The sequence below is a fragment of the Ochotona princeps genome, chromosome 5 (genome assembly GCF_030435755.1).
Source record: "Ochotona princeps isolate mOchPri1 chromosome 5, mOchPri1.hap1, whole genome shotgun sequence".
Classification (NCBI taxonomy): domain Eukaryota; kingdom Metazoa; phylum Chordata; class Mammalia; order Lagomorpha; family Ochotonidae; genus Ochotona; species Ochotona princeps.
Window position 1 is genome coordinate 69,903,535 of NC_080836.1, and position 12,821 is coordinate 69,916,355.

Genomic DNA, 12,821 nt, shown 5'->3' on the forward strand with positions numbered 1-12,821 from the left:
TAAAGAGAGGAGAAAGTTTAATCTATTGATATGTAAGGAATGTGTATTTGTAGGTTGGCTGAGGATTTTAGTGACACAAAAGGGAAGCTGGGCCACTTAGATGTAATGCGGTTCTGATAACACCGGGTCTTAGATCTCAATGCAGTTCCGTGGGAAACTTGATTGAGGGGTTTGGAATTGTCTTGAGGAGAAATAGGATATTCTGCAGAACTAAGCAGTCTGAAAGAGAATATTGTGTTAAGAGATTCTACTGTTTGATTCAGAAGGCTGATGCTCATGCTTGTAAACCATTTAGTGACTGAGCCCCTTACACATTCTGTTACAATGAACTGAAGCTTCTGCTCCTGCTGACTGATGAGGGTTGGGTTACTTTGCAGCTGCAACTGGTTTTCTCCTGGGCAGTTTCTGGAATCCAGAAACAACGTTCTTTTTTGCTTGAACTTTCCTTTTAGTCAGTCACATGCTTGGTAGTTTACTTTAGTTGAAGAGAAAATCAAAATGACAAAAGGAAGTATCTGCTACAGTTATACTATCTCTATCTCTTCATAACAAACATGTTAGTCTCTTAAAAATGCAGGAATATTTCAAAAAGTTCTCAAGGAAATAGAGTTGAAACGTAACACGTGGTATGAAACGTGTTAAAATCCATGCAGAATGTTTTTAAGATAAAAACACCTGTGACTTTGTGAAGATCTTCTACGTGCTACGTTTGGATTATGAAGCTTAAGAACAGAAATCATATCCAGGCTATTAACTACATCTGTAATTTAGCATATCTGCTGCAAACGTTTTCAAATCACTTCTTTTCAAGCTAGTGTTTGAATGTGGCTCAAATAATGACTTTCTTATTAAAATAATACGTTTGTTAATATTTGATATTCTACAACTTGAAAAGTGTTAATTAATAATTTTTACTTTGATTTCAAGATAAGACTTTTTTTTTCAATAAAGCCAAATAATGCAGCTCCCTGATTGCTGACAGCTTCCAAGGAAGGTGTCAGGATGAACACAGAAGTAAAGGAACATACTCCAGATCAAAGGGACATTAGCCGGTAGAAGCCTTAAAGCTGAAAAGTTCTTGACTTTCAGTGTAAGAACAGATGTGAGAATAGTGAAATGAAGTTTGACCTTAGCTAACTCCCCCTCTATGGCACCGAAAAATAATGTCAGTTACTCCAAAACTACTATAATTCACCGTTATTAAATACATTTGTTCTGATACAATGGTTACACTGCATTTTAGCCAATGATGATGAATCCCATATGGGTAAAAAATTACACACACAAATTTAAATTAGACAGTGTTGGACACTGATCTGTTCACATGTGATCGTGGTTGTATTGGGTATCACCTTATAATTAATTAGGAAAAATAACTCCAGATGTTTCACTGCAATCAATGTGGTAGAAGTAATGTTTTTTCCCCCCAAATATTTGTAAAACCACAATTTTTTTGTTTGTTTTATTTTTGATGCTGATCATGTAGTAGACAAGGATGTAGGCCCTGGAAGACTATCAAATAGAATGGGTAAGGTCGTGGTACAGGGGAAGATATGGAGCAAATGTTTCCAATTTTGCTATTCTTCCATTTTTCTCCTCTATTCTAGCGGCAGGGGAGGGAGAGATGACTGCCCTCAGCTGCCAAACTACATCCTTACCCAGGAATAGGGTTGTCCGCTCGATGTCATCTTAGATCCAATGTGGAAAAGAATGTTTGGAAGATATTGCCTGAATAGGGTTGAGAGTTCCCAGAAGCTGTGGGTTGCTCCATGGTTGAGCAAATCCTTCCAAGATCCATTGGCTGACAGAGTCCACTCTAGTGCTCCACTCATACACCTGGACATGCTGTCCACTGCACAGGCTCAGTAACTGACGAAGTCCAATCCCCAAATTTGGAATACATTTTCATGCATTTGCCATAGATAAATGTTTGATATGAACATTTTGCAGTGCATATCCATATCAAAATCTCATATCATCACATACATGTTTATAATTAATATGTATTACATTTTAAAAATTATGTAGTGGTGACTATAGGATTTCATCATAAGAAATTCAGAAAGTGTTTTTTCAATATTCAATTTTTATTAGACTGCATTAATTTATTTTCATGATTATGTAGATAAATTACACTTGACTACAACTTTTTATAGTTTATACATCTTACGCTTAATGATGATAGTCCTGACAAATGTCATATTTATTCACTTATGAATGACTGGTAAATAATAATCTGTGAGCTAGATGAACATAAAAAACAATTGCTTTGCAAAAAATACACAGTTTTGTTGTGAACAAGGCATATATATTCTAATGCCTATATCTGCTTAACTGAAAAAATGTAACAGCTACATTTTACAACATGTTCTGTTAAATACTTAGAACATGTTCTGAAAAATGTAGTTTTAATTTCTTCTAAAATATTGCATGCTCTGACGGGATAGCTTGAAAAAAGGCATTTTTTTATCATATGTCATTTAAATTTTCCAAGGTAAAATAGTGTAGTACTTAATACCAAATTAAAGAAATTAAACTGGATAAGTTGCCTGCACAAAATACTGAGTCTTTACTATTACCTGTTAATTCCAAATTTCCAAAATCATTAATACACTCTTCAAGGTAACCTAGCACTTATTGCAACAGAACTTACGTATTCATTATTTGATGATGATCATAATCAAGTGCACGGAGCTTACTGCTCTATAATAGCTCAATGCCATGGAGCAATAAGAACCAGAATGACACTTATTAACACATTGACACATTGCCAAAGTGCTTAATTTATACCCGGGGAGTAGTGTACAAATGGTGAGCATCTGGATCGTTATGTATTAAGCTCCCTCAGGTGGATGCTTCAGTGCTTGGCATGACTCAGAAACACTTTTAAAGATGTGACACCTGCTCTATAATAGTTGCAAAGTGAAAGACAAACATTTATAATGAAGCATAAACACATTGAAAATCTGACAATCTCAAGTTGGGAAATAAAGACATCATAGAACAGCAATTGTATTTGTTTTACTGCCACTGTAGTTGTTAAAATGCATATTTCTGGACAAAGTTTTTTTCTAATTTTTTAAAAGAAATGATCATAACATTCACTGAAAGCCAGGAAAATGAAATTTTAATATTGTTTACAGCTTTTGTCTATATTCCTGAAGAATGGTAGGGTTTTGTTTGTTTGTTTTTGCTAATTTTCTGCATGCTATATGTTGATATCTTTACCTAATGGAGTGTTAAGGCTGTGATTGGAAAGTGAAATGAAAGCATGCCATGAAAAAATTAGAGAGGCACAAATAGAAAAAACAAAGGAAGCAGGAGGGTGGGTGGGCAATCCAGGCAGTTCTAAGCACAGAGAAGAAAATAACCACTGTGTTTCTAAATATTACTAACTGTGAAATTTGTTCACTGTATGTATATAGATAAATCTTTCACAAAGAGGGGTTTTTGAGACTGCACAGGAATACTTTCTTGTCTTTTATTTTTTTTTTTCTTTTAGGCATAAATGAAAAAGTGACAGACTCAATGTCTAATACAAAGAAAGTATCGTGTGTAATGAGTAGGGTGACCTGTACATTCCATTGGCCTATCAAAAAGTGTTCAGTAGGACATTCCCTAATTTTTTTTTTTTTGTGCCTTCTAAAACACTCATTTGTACTTTTCCAGGAATGGCTCTCTACAGTTTATTGCCATCATTCCAATTCAGGAATCCATTCTCTTCTCCGTTTTCTTACATCTGACTGATTTGAACTGTTTCCATCTCTCTTCTACTGTCCTTTACCACAAGACCCCTATGTAATCCATGACGTGAGTGAAATCTCATCGCATCGTCTAGAAAAAGAGCACGCTCTTGTTTTCTCACTTTCCTTTCCTGCAGCCTTCACTTATATGAAGGCAGACATGTAGACAGGGAGATACCATATCTGTTGGTTGACCTCACAGATGCCTGACAGAGTGGGGCAGAACTGAAGCTGAGAGTCAGAAGGTGAATACATTGGCCCCTGCTTTCCATCTTCAGTACTTGCAATATTACAGAAATCCATTGTGAAAAATACTGTCATTATAAACTTACATGATAACAAGACTGTAAGATGCCACATAATCTACTATGTGATTTCCTGTGCAGAAAAATTCTGAGAAACAAATAATAGCTTTTCCAGTGAAAAAAGTTATCAAAAGTAAAAGTTTATTCATAAGGAATTGTCTGCAAATTTTTACTCAACTTAATCCTAAAAGATCATTTTGGAAATTGATTATCTGTTGTTTGAAACAGTGAGAGATTATGTTCTCTCTTTTTGAATCCACTATTGCATTCTAATACCATCTGCATATTTAGGAAGATAGTATGCTATTACATGGGTTTTTCACGAGTGATGAAGCTAAGGTTGCCTGTGCAAATGTATCTGAAACTATATATTTCCTATGACAGTTCAGTTAGTCCATGTGAATTATCAGTAGAAATTCATTGTCTGGAAACCACTGAAATTGTCCAAACTGCCAAAATTATGTTTATTATGGTTTATTTTATAAGTGAAAGTGACAAAATCTTTGGTATAAAATTGTGTATAAAGAACCATCTTGAATTGCAGGTAATACAAAAATTCATTTTTGCAGAAGAAACAGGGGCTTTGATTCAATGTCTTCTTACGGACCAATCCGTTAAAAACGAACTTTTTTTTTTTTTACATTCAGAATTTAGTTTCAATGTGATGGTAGAGGAAAACGTAAATTCCCCACCAATAATAAATGGAATTAACATCTTGGCTTGGTTTTAAAATGTAAGCAAAGAACTCATAGCTTTGACCTCACAGAATAGAAGACTGTTTAATCTTCCCTTATGCCTCTTAAAGAGATGTAATAACAACAGTCACTCCCAGGCCATCTATTCAGCCATGAAAACGTCAATCAACATAGGAAAAGAAAAGATAATTGCGACAGTTTTATATAAAAGGGGAATTTATTGACTTTCTAGATTAGGATTTGAGTCAGACATAAAAATACTAAATACTAGTTTTGAGCAGCAAGTGTTATTTAGCGCATCCCTGGTAAGATACACATAACAGATCCACAAGTGTAAACATAGGAGATTACTTTTTATAAAGCTATCATAGTTTGCAGAATCCATTTTCTGTAGATGTTTATATTAGTCATCATTATAAAAAGCAAATAAATAATAGCAAGGAAAATAACTTTTGGTATCAAGATAAATTTTGAAATTTAAACTTTGATTCAATAATTTATGAATGTATTTGGGCAAGAATATATGAAAAAAATATATTTTTGTAAGAAATAAATAATATCTATCACAGACTTAAACAACTAATTTATTCTTATATTTTAAATATTTTAAAATTCAGTTTATTACAAATTAGCAATAAAATATCAAATATGATTTTATTCTTGAAGAGTAATGAAGTGAATTTAGGAAAATTAAGAATGTACTATCAAGCCATAAAACAACGTAGATTCTTGAATCTAAAATCTTGCATTCCTCACAGATGTAGCTCTAGTTTCATTGTAAGGAAAGAACAAGATGATCCAAAGGTACAGTTTAAATTGTGGAAATGGGTTAATACCAAAAATACCATTTTATGAATTTATAAGATTTAGAAGCAAACAAGCCAAAATAGGGAATAAATGAACATGTCCAACATCAGGTGAATAGATAAGAAATATATGTCCTATATGCACAGTTGAATCCTACAAAGTTATAAAAAAATGAAATTCTGTTGTTTGCAGCAAAATGGATGAATCTGGAAGCCCCCTATTTTACACCAAATAAGCCATGCACATAAAGGCAAATACTATGGGCTCTTCATCATATGTGAAAATGAAACAAATTTTAAAAAACCTAAATACAGAATTTAGTTTACTAGAGGCTGAGTGGATTAGAATGAACAGACTTTGGACAATCAGTACCAAATTGCAGTAATAGGAAGTTGTTAATCATAATGTCCACGGTTTATTGGTGAGGGAAAATAAAACCTAGATGGGAGTGAAAAATACAACAAACTCTTCTGGCTGTTTACAAAGGCATATTCACCATCTTGTTATATACATATTTCTAAAGGACTCTAAGTTATGGAAGTATTGAAAGCAAGTAGAAAATTATACTTAAGATCAAGAATGAAATGCGTTATAAATATCTCTGAGGAGATGAATGCATACATAATTAATAGATCACTGTCTGTATCCATAGTTAATTTTTATTTTACACTAAAGAGTTTTGTTTCATTATATGGTTACTTCTTCCATATGCTAATTAGCAAAAATGTCTCTATTCCTGTGCAAATAAGATTTTCATTTTTAGGATGTCATTCTTATGTAAATGTGAATCTAATTTTTAGAATTTGTTGCTTGCTGTCTCTTGAAATTATAACTGGTATCAACTCCATATATTAACTCACTTGAAAGAAAATATTGGAATATGTGCTATAGCTTCTTTACTACATTTAATTGCAAACCTGAGAAAGAACAGAGGTTTCTGAATTGCCACAGTTCAAATATATATATATATATATATATATATACACACACACACACACACACACTCACACATATATATATATATATATGGAGAGAGAGCTAAACATACAGCTGAATGAAACAGAAAACAGCAGCAAAATAAACCAAAACGCCACAGAAGACAAAAAAAAAATCAAAATAAGAGAAGAAATAAATCAAGATCAACAATATAGAAAATCAATAAATCAAGAAATTTGTTCTTTGAGAAAATAAACAAAATAGACACCCCATTGGCCTGACTGATAAAAAAAAGCAGGAGAAAACATGAATTACTAGTACCAAAGATTTAAAAAGCATTGATATTTTAATATTTTTCATGAGTGATAAAGATATATTGCATTGTATCTTTCATTCACCTAAGATTTTTTTTAACAAAACATTATGTTAGAATAGTGTGTGGCCCAGATAGCAGGTGAAACTGAATTACTTTAGTTAAATTTTATGTTGCTAACAAAGCTAAGTAAGACAGATTTTTATTCTTTGTTACGGTTCTTGCTGTTGAGTGTTCATAACCAACTCTACATAGTTAATGATGAATAAAAGTGGGGAGTTTGATTTTGTGTTAATACTTACTAATCCATTCAAAAATATTTATTGAATGTTTAATTACATACCAGACCCTATTTTAATTATCTCAGAATAGAAAAACTGATTTGCTAAGGTGGCCTGGGAAAGCAGTACAGGACAGCTGGTAACCTTGGGGCCATGCAACCATGTGGAAACCTAGAAGCAGCTTTGGCTCTGTATTGGCTCAGCTCTGACTGTTGAAACCACTTGAGAGTGACCCATTAGACAGAAGATCTTTCTGTCTTTACTTTTTTCTGCAAATCTTTCTGATTAAAAAAAAAAAAAAACTTGAAAAAAAGAAGAGTAAACCCTCCTAGAAATGACAGATGATACAGCAGGATAGCATTTTCATATTCCCAACTGGCATCTAGGCGTCGTACTTAAACACGGTAGGAGACTAATAGTGCAATTTAAAAAGAAATTATAAGAGGTTTAAACTAACTGCTATTTAGCTGGCATGATGGTTTAACAAACTAACCCTCTGCTTGCAGCACTGGCATTCTATATGGACACTCGTTTGCACTTCTGATCCAGTTTCCTGCTTATGGATTGGGAAAGCAGCAGAGAATGCTTCAAGTGTCTGAATTCAAGATCCTGAAGCCACTGCATTAAAAAAAAATAGAACAAACTCAAAACATTAGACTACACAAATGGTGCAATTCCCAGGTTGCTGATTGGCCATGGGATCTTGTGGGGCGATTGGTCATTTAGGTGGTGGTGGTTTATTTCTCTTATGAGGGTTTGCACTTTGGTCTCACAGAAATAAACTTACTTTTAATATCGATTTGCCTTTCCTTCTTTCAGTGCTTCTGTCCAAATCAGTTCACATAAACTTTTGGAATACATTACTGATGGTTCAATTACTCTACATATTATTGTTTGTGACTTAAAATGCATTTGGTCAACTTAATTATACATTGTGATCATGGAATCCATTGGTTACATCAATGATTTATTATTGTTTAATGAAGTTTTCAGACACATAGTCTTAAAGCAATAAATGCCTATAACCGTACCCAGATCAGAAATTGAGGAGCAATTGAAAGATTCTGGCTCAGGGTCCCTCACAATTGTCTCTCATGAGGTTGCCCTTAAGTCTGCAGGCATACCTAGATATAAAGATATTGCTTTCAAACTCCTTCACATAGAATGAAGGTTCTCCTTTTGATCGCGTATTGCACAACTTTTGCTTAAAATGTATGAAATCAGAGATGAAAGAATGAATATATTAAGGAAAAAAACAGTTCTAGATTTTAAGAAGATGAAAATGATAAAATATTTACTGAATTTACTAATACAAATTATTCACTGCTTTTCAGATTTAAATCCATATAGTGAAAAATGTTAAATATATTGATTTGATACTACATTGCACTGCAAGTCTACAGTCCTAACACCTAGAGAAGCTTTCTGTGACATCCTATCATCGACCCAGATCCAACTTGGCTTTGTCTACCCTTCTATCCTTACATTTTATCACTTTCAAAACAATTTCTAATAGGCAATCAAAACTTTTTTCATATTTAAGGTTTCAGAAATTCCCACTAGTCTGAAATTATCTTGACAACATATGTGCATCATGTTGAAAGAAAGAGTGTAATAAATAAATGTTGACTATTGTAGGATATCTCATATGTGTTAAATATCATCATCCATGCCTCTTTTGGGGCATATAAAACAAAATATGTTTTGATTGAGTTTCAGAAGCAATTTAAGGAACTCCAATTATATTTGCAGATATTATACAGTGAGTTATGAGAATAAAGGGGGGGAATCAATCAGAAGGGCATTTTGTGCCAGAGGAATATCAGTTGTATGGCGTGAAGGTAAGAGAGAAGTTGATTGCGGCCTCAGTAACTCCTAGAAACTGGTCAATTTTGGATACTTCAAGGAGGTGAGACAAGGGAAAGATCAGGCCCAACCTGAAGAACATAGTGTTTCATGTAGAGTTCAGTGCTCATTCTATAGATATGCAATACTGACAGAATTTGTTTTACAATTACTCTATTTGTATTTAAAACACCTAGATGCCAAGTGGTTACTGGTCTACATCAGCAGGTTAAATTCAAGAGAAGTTACCATCATAAACACAAATACAGGAAACATATAGACACTTCCACTTACAGTTACAGCCAAAGCATAAATCTTCCTTAATGCCTTAGAAAGCACATTTTATACCTTTGGAAATTGAAGGAATATACTCAAAATATAGCAATAAACACATTGTGTTTTATAATTATGATTGGCTTTCATTCAATCTATGCTATTAACAGAAATGGAATTCAAGTATACTTGACTTTTGTGAATTATAAGCCATGCTAATATTGCATGCATCTTCAGAAAAGTCAAGTGTATGCTGATTGCATTCTGGAAAATTGGGTAATGTTTATGATTGAGACACTAACAAACTAAAACTACATATATATAATGGTAAAGTTCCAGCCAATAATTTGGCTGCATTTCTATTATTAGGCAGGTGTTGACACTTGCATTAAAACCTATAATATCATAGGATAAGATAAACAAAGAAAATACACACTTTTAGTGTGTTTTTACTTCAAAGAGGCCAAAAAGTAATTAGCATCTTTGAGTATAATTGACATTGCCAGATGAATATTTTAATAACATTTTATTGTCATACTACATGAAGTCTTGGTTTTGCTTCAAATACAGTATTCTGTGAAAATCTGTTTTAATTTTTTTATCAAAGACTTAGCAAAGTTGAACATGTTTTCTGTTGCTTATTGTTTTCTATTTGTTAAACTCCTTATTTGGTAGAGTCATTAAGCCTTTGTCTGCAATATAAATAATAATTATTATTGTGAAAAATTTATATACAAAAACATGGGGCAGCACAGTCAAATGGAAAACTACAATTCTTGATAACTACATAATGAATGCTAATAGGAGATTGTAAAGGTAATTAGATATTGAAGAAAATTTTTTATATTGTGGCCTGGGCCCTGCACAGTAGCCTAGCAGCTAAAGTCCTTGCCTTGAACATGCTGAGATATCGTAGGGCCACTGTTTATAATCCTAGCAGCACTTCTTCCATCCAGCTCTCTGCTTATGGCCTGAGAAAGCAGTCAAGGACAGCCCAAAACCTTTGTTCCCTGCACTCATATGGAGACCTGGAAGAGGCTCTGGGCTCCTAGCTTCAGATTGGTTCAGCCCAGCTATCATGGCTACTTGGGGAGTGCATCTCAGGCAGAAGATGTTCCTCTCTCTTCTCCTCATCTCTGTATTTCTGACTTTCCACTACAAATAAATAAAATAAATCTTTTAAAAAATTGTGACCTGCCAAGGTCCATTTGCTGGTACAGTCCTCTCCAGTCTCCATTTGCCCAGATATTTGCTGGCAATGCTTGACTGGGGTAGTTGAACAATTTGTTCTGCTCTCCTTCCTCTGCTATGGCACCTGATTTCCTCTACAGGCCCCATATCCTCCATGTGCCATATCCTCCAGGTGCATCTGGGAATGTCATCTACTGCTCTGTCTTAGCCACTTAGTAGGTTCACTCCATGGTCAGACCACAGGTCCTCCATTCTCCCCATGGTGGAAGTCTGAATCCAGCAGTTTAGTTGGAAGTATCCTCACAAAAACCTCATTTGAGGCAATCCCAGACCTGACTGCTAACCTGTGTTTGCCAGTATGGTATCCAACTCAATCCGTCACCCATGTGAGCCTACACACACTGGTTGTTGTATTTGCTGGATTATTTTTCTCTCCAGTCCTGCCTTTTATGTGAACCAGTGGATGCTGTGGCCCCTTCCAATCCTTCCCTCCATACATTTGGCCCTCACATTCACCCATGGGAACTGGAGACTAGCCAGGGAACCTCCAGTAACCTCCACCAAGCCCGGTCCCAACAATGGTTTCTCTGTTTGCCAGTATATGCAGCAGACTGACCCAGTATGCCCTATATCTCGTTCTTCTCTCATATGCATCAGTGGGCACTGAATCTTTGCTCAACCCAACTGACTGCACTTGCTGGCCCACGCTCATGACAGTGGGTGCCAGCATTTGTCTAGCCAGACCTGCCCCCAGCCCTGATTCTCGTGTTCACCAGTGGGAATTGCAGTTCATCACAAGGCCCCTTGAATCTCTGCCTACTTAGCCCATGTGGAAGGCTACAGGCACACAGCACACTTTCTCCAGGGGAAGCCTCTGGCAATGGTCTTGCCTAAACAAGATCTCAGCCCACCTGTTCACTGAGCATGCAGAGAGAGTGGTGGGCTGCTGCTCATTCTCTCTTCTCTGTCTTTGGAAAAGCTCTGTTAGGACTTCCCTGGTAAACAACTTTTGCAAGTTAAATGTAACCCTCAATCTGGTTTTTTTTGCCACATATAATGAATCTGCCCATGTCCTGAGGCACAGTTTCCCGCTCTGGGTATGGAACATGACATAAAATTTGGTTGGGTGTGCAGCAATCTCTCACACTCAGCCACAGATTTTGTTTGTGCCAGTGGTTGCTCTGACTCACTCGGCAAAGCACATTCCCCATCTTGACCTTTGCCATCAGACACAGCCGACTGACCTATCCCAGACCTCCCCCAGTCCCAACTCTTGCTTGTTGGGGCAGCAGCCTCGCCCAGTAGCTCCCATTCCTGACTCATGCAAACTGGTAGGTGTAATGCCTAGCTCTCCATGACCTGCTGCAGCCTGGCTTTTGCATTTATCAATGAGCTAAAATTGTCTAACCCTACCTTGTCTGCCCCCCTACTCACTTGCTGGCAGGTGGAGTTATCTTGTCCAGCCTGACTAATACTCAAGCCTGAATCACATGCTATGGTCCATCAGGGAAATTTCCGACGTTCCCCTACCAGGCAAACTCCCAGACCCAGAATCTTGCATGTGGCGGTTGGTACTGGCCCTTACTCAGCATAGTCAGCCCCTAATCTGTCCCAGTCTGGTGGATGTTGTGGCCTGGACTGCTCCATACCCTATTGTTGGGTGTGCCTGTAGGTGCTGAAGGTGCACAGGGTGGACCCACATTTCCCCCACAGAGTCTGTCCTTGGACTTGGTTTTCTTGCGTGATGGTTAGTGTCATGACCAAACCTAACATTATCTGTCCCCTCTTCTGACTCTCCCTGGCAGGTACTGTGATCTAGTCCTGCCAGGTAGTCCACTAGCACTAGCTTTAAGTGTGCACCAGTAGGTGGGGTTGGCTGTGATTCGTGCTAACCAGCCCAGCTGAGATAACCCACGTGGACTGGTGTATCTGTCTGACCCATAAAAGTCCCACGGCTTCCACCCTCCAAACTGCTTGGTCTTAGCCCCTTCGCTTTCCTGCAGTTACAGTGACTTTGTACATGGGAGTCCCTCAGAAGTCATTCCTCATCTGTAACATGCTCCCTTAGTGCTCTTCCCTCCCACCCATCTCCTTCCTCTGATCCCTAATCAATCCATGGACCACACATGAAATCCCCAGGCATGCTCTGCCTGCCTGGACATGAAAATCAGGTTTCCTCACAGTCCCACCATTTCCCCTGACCTTCACAAGCCTGCATTCCACATGGCCACTGCTCACCACCAATAAACAGTGTGTGAGGCACATCAAGTCAGGAATTCTGGTGGTTAATCCATTATCAGAAAACTCAATTTAGGTAGCTGACCTACTCTGAGACATGTGCTCATACTACTGTGACAATCCATAGGTCCAATTCTTTGTGTAAAACTATGTGTCCTAGTCCTCCAATGTAACATCAGTTTAGATCTCTTTCT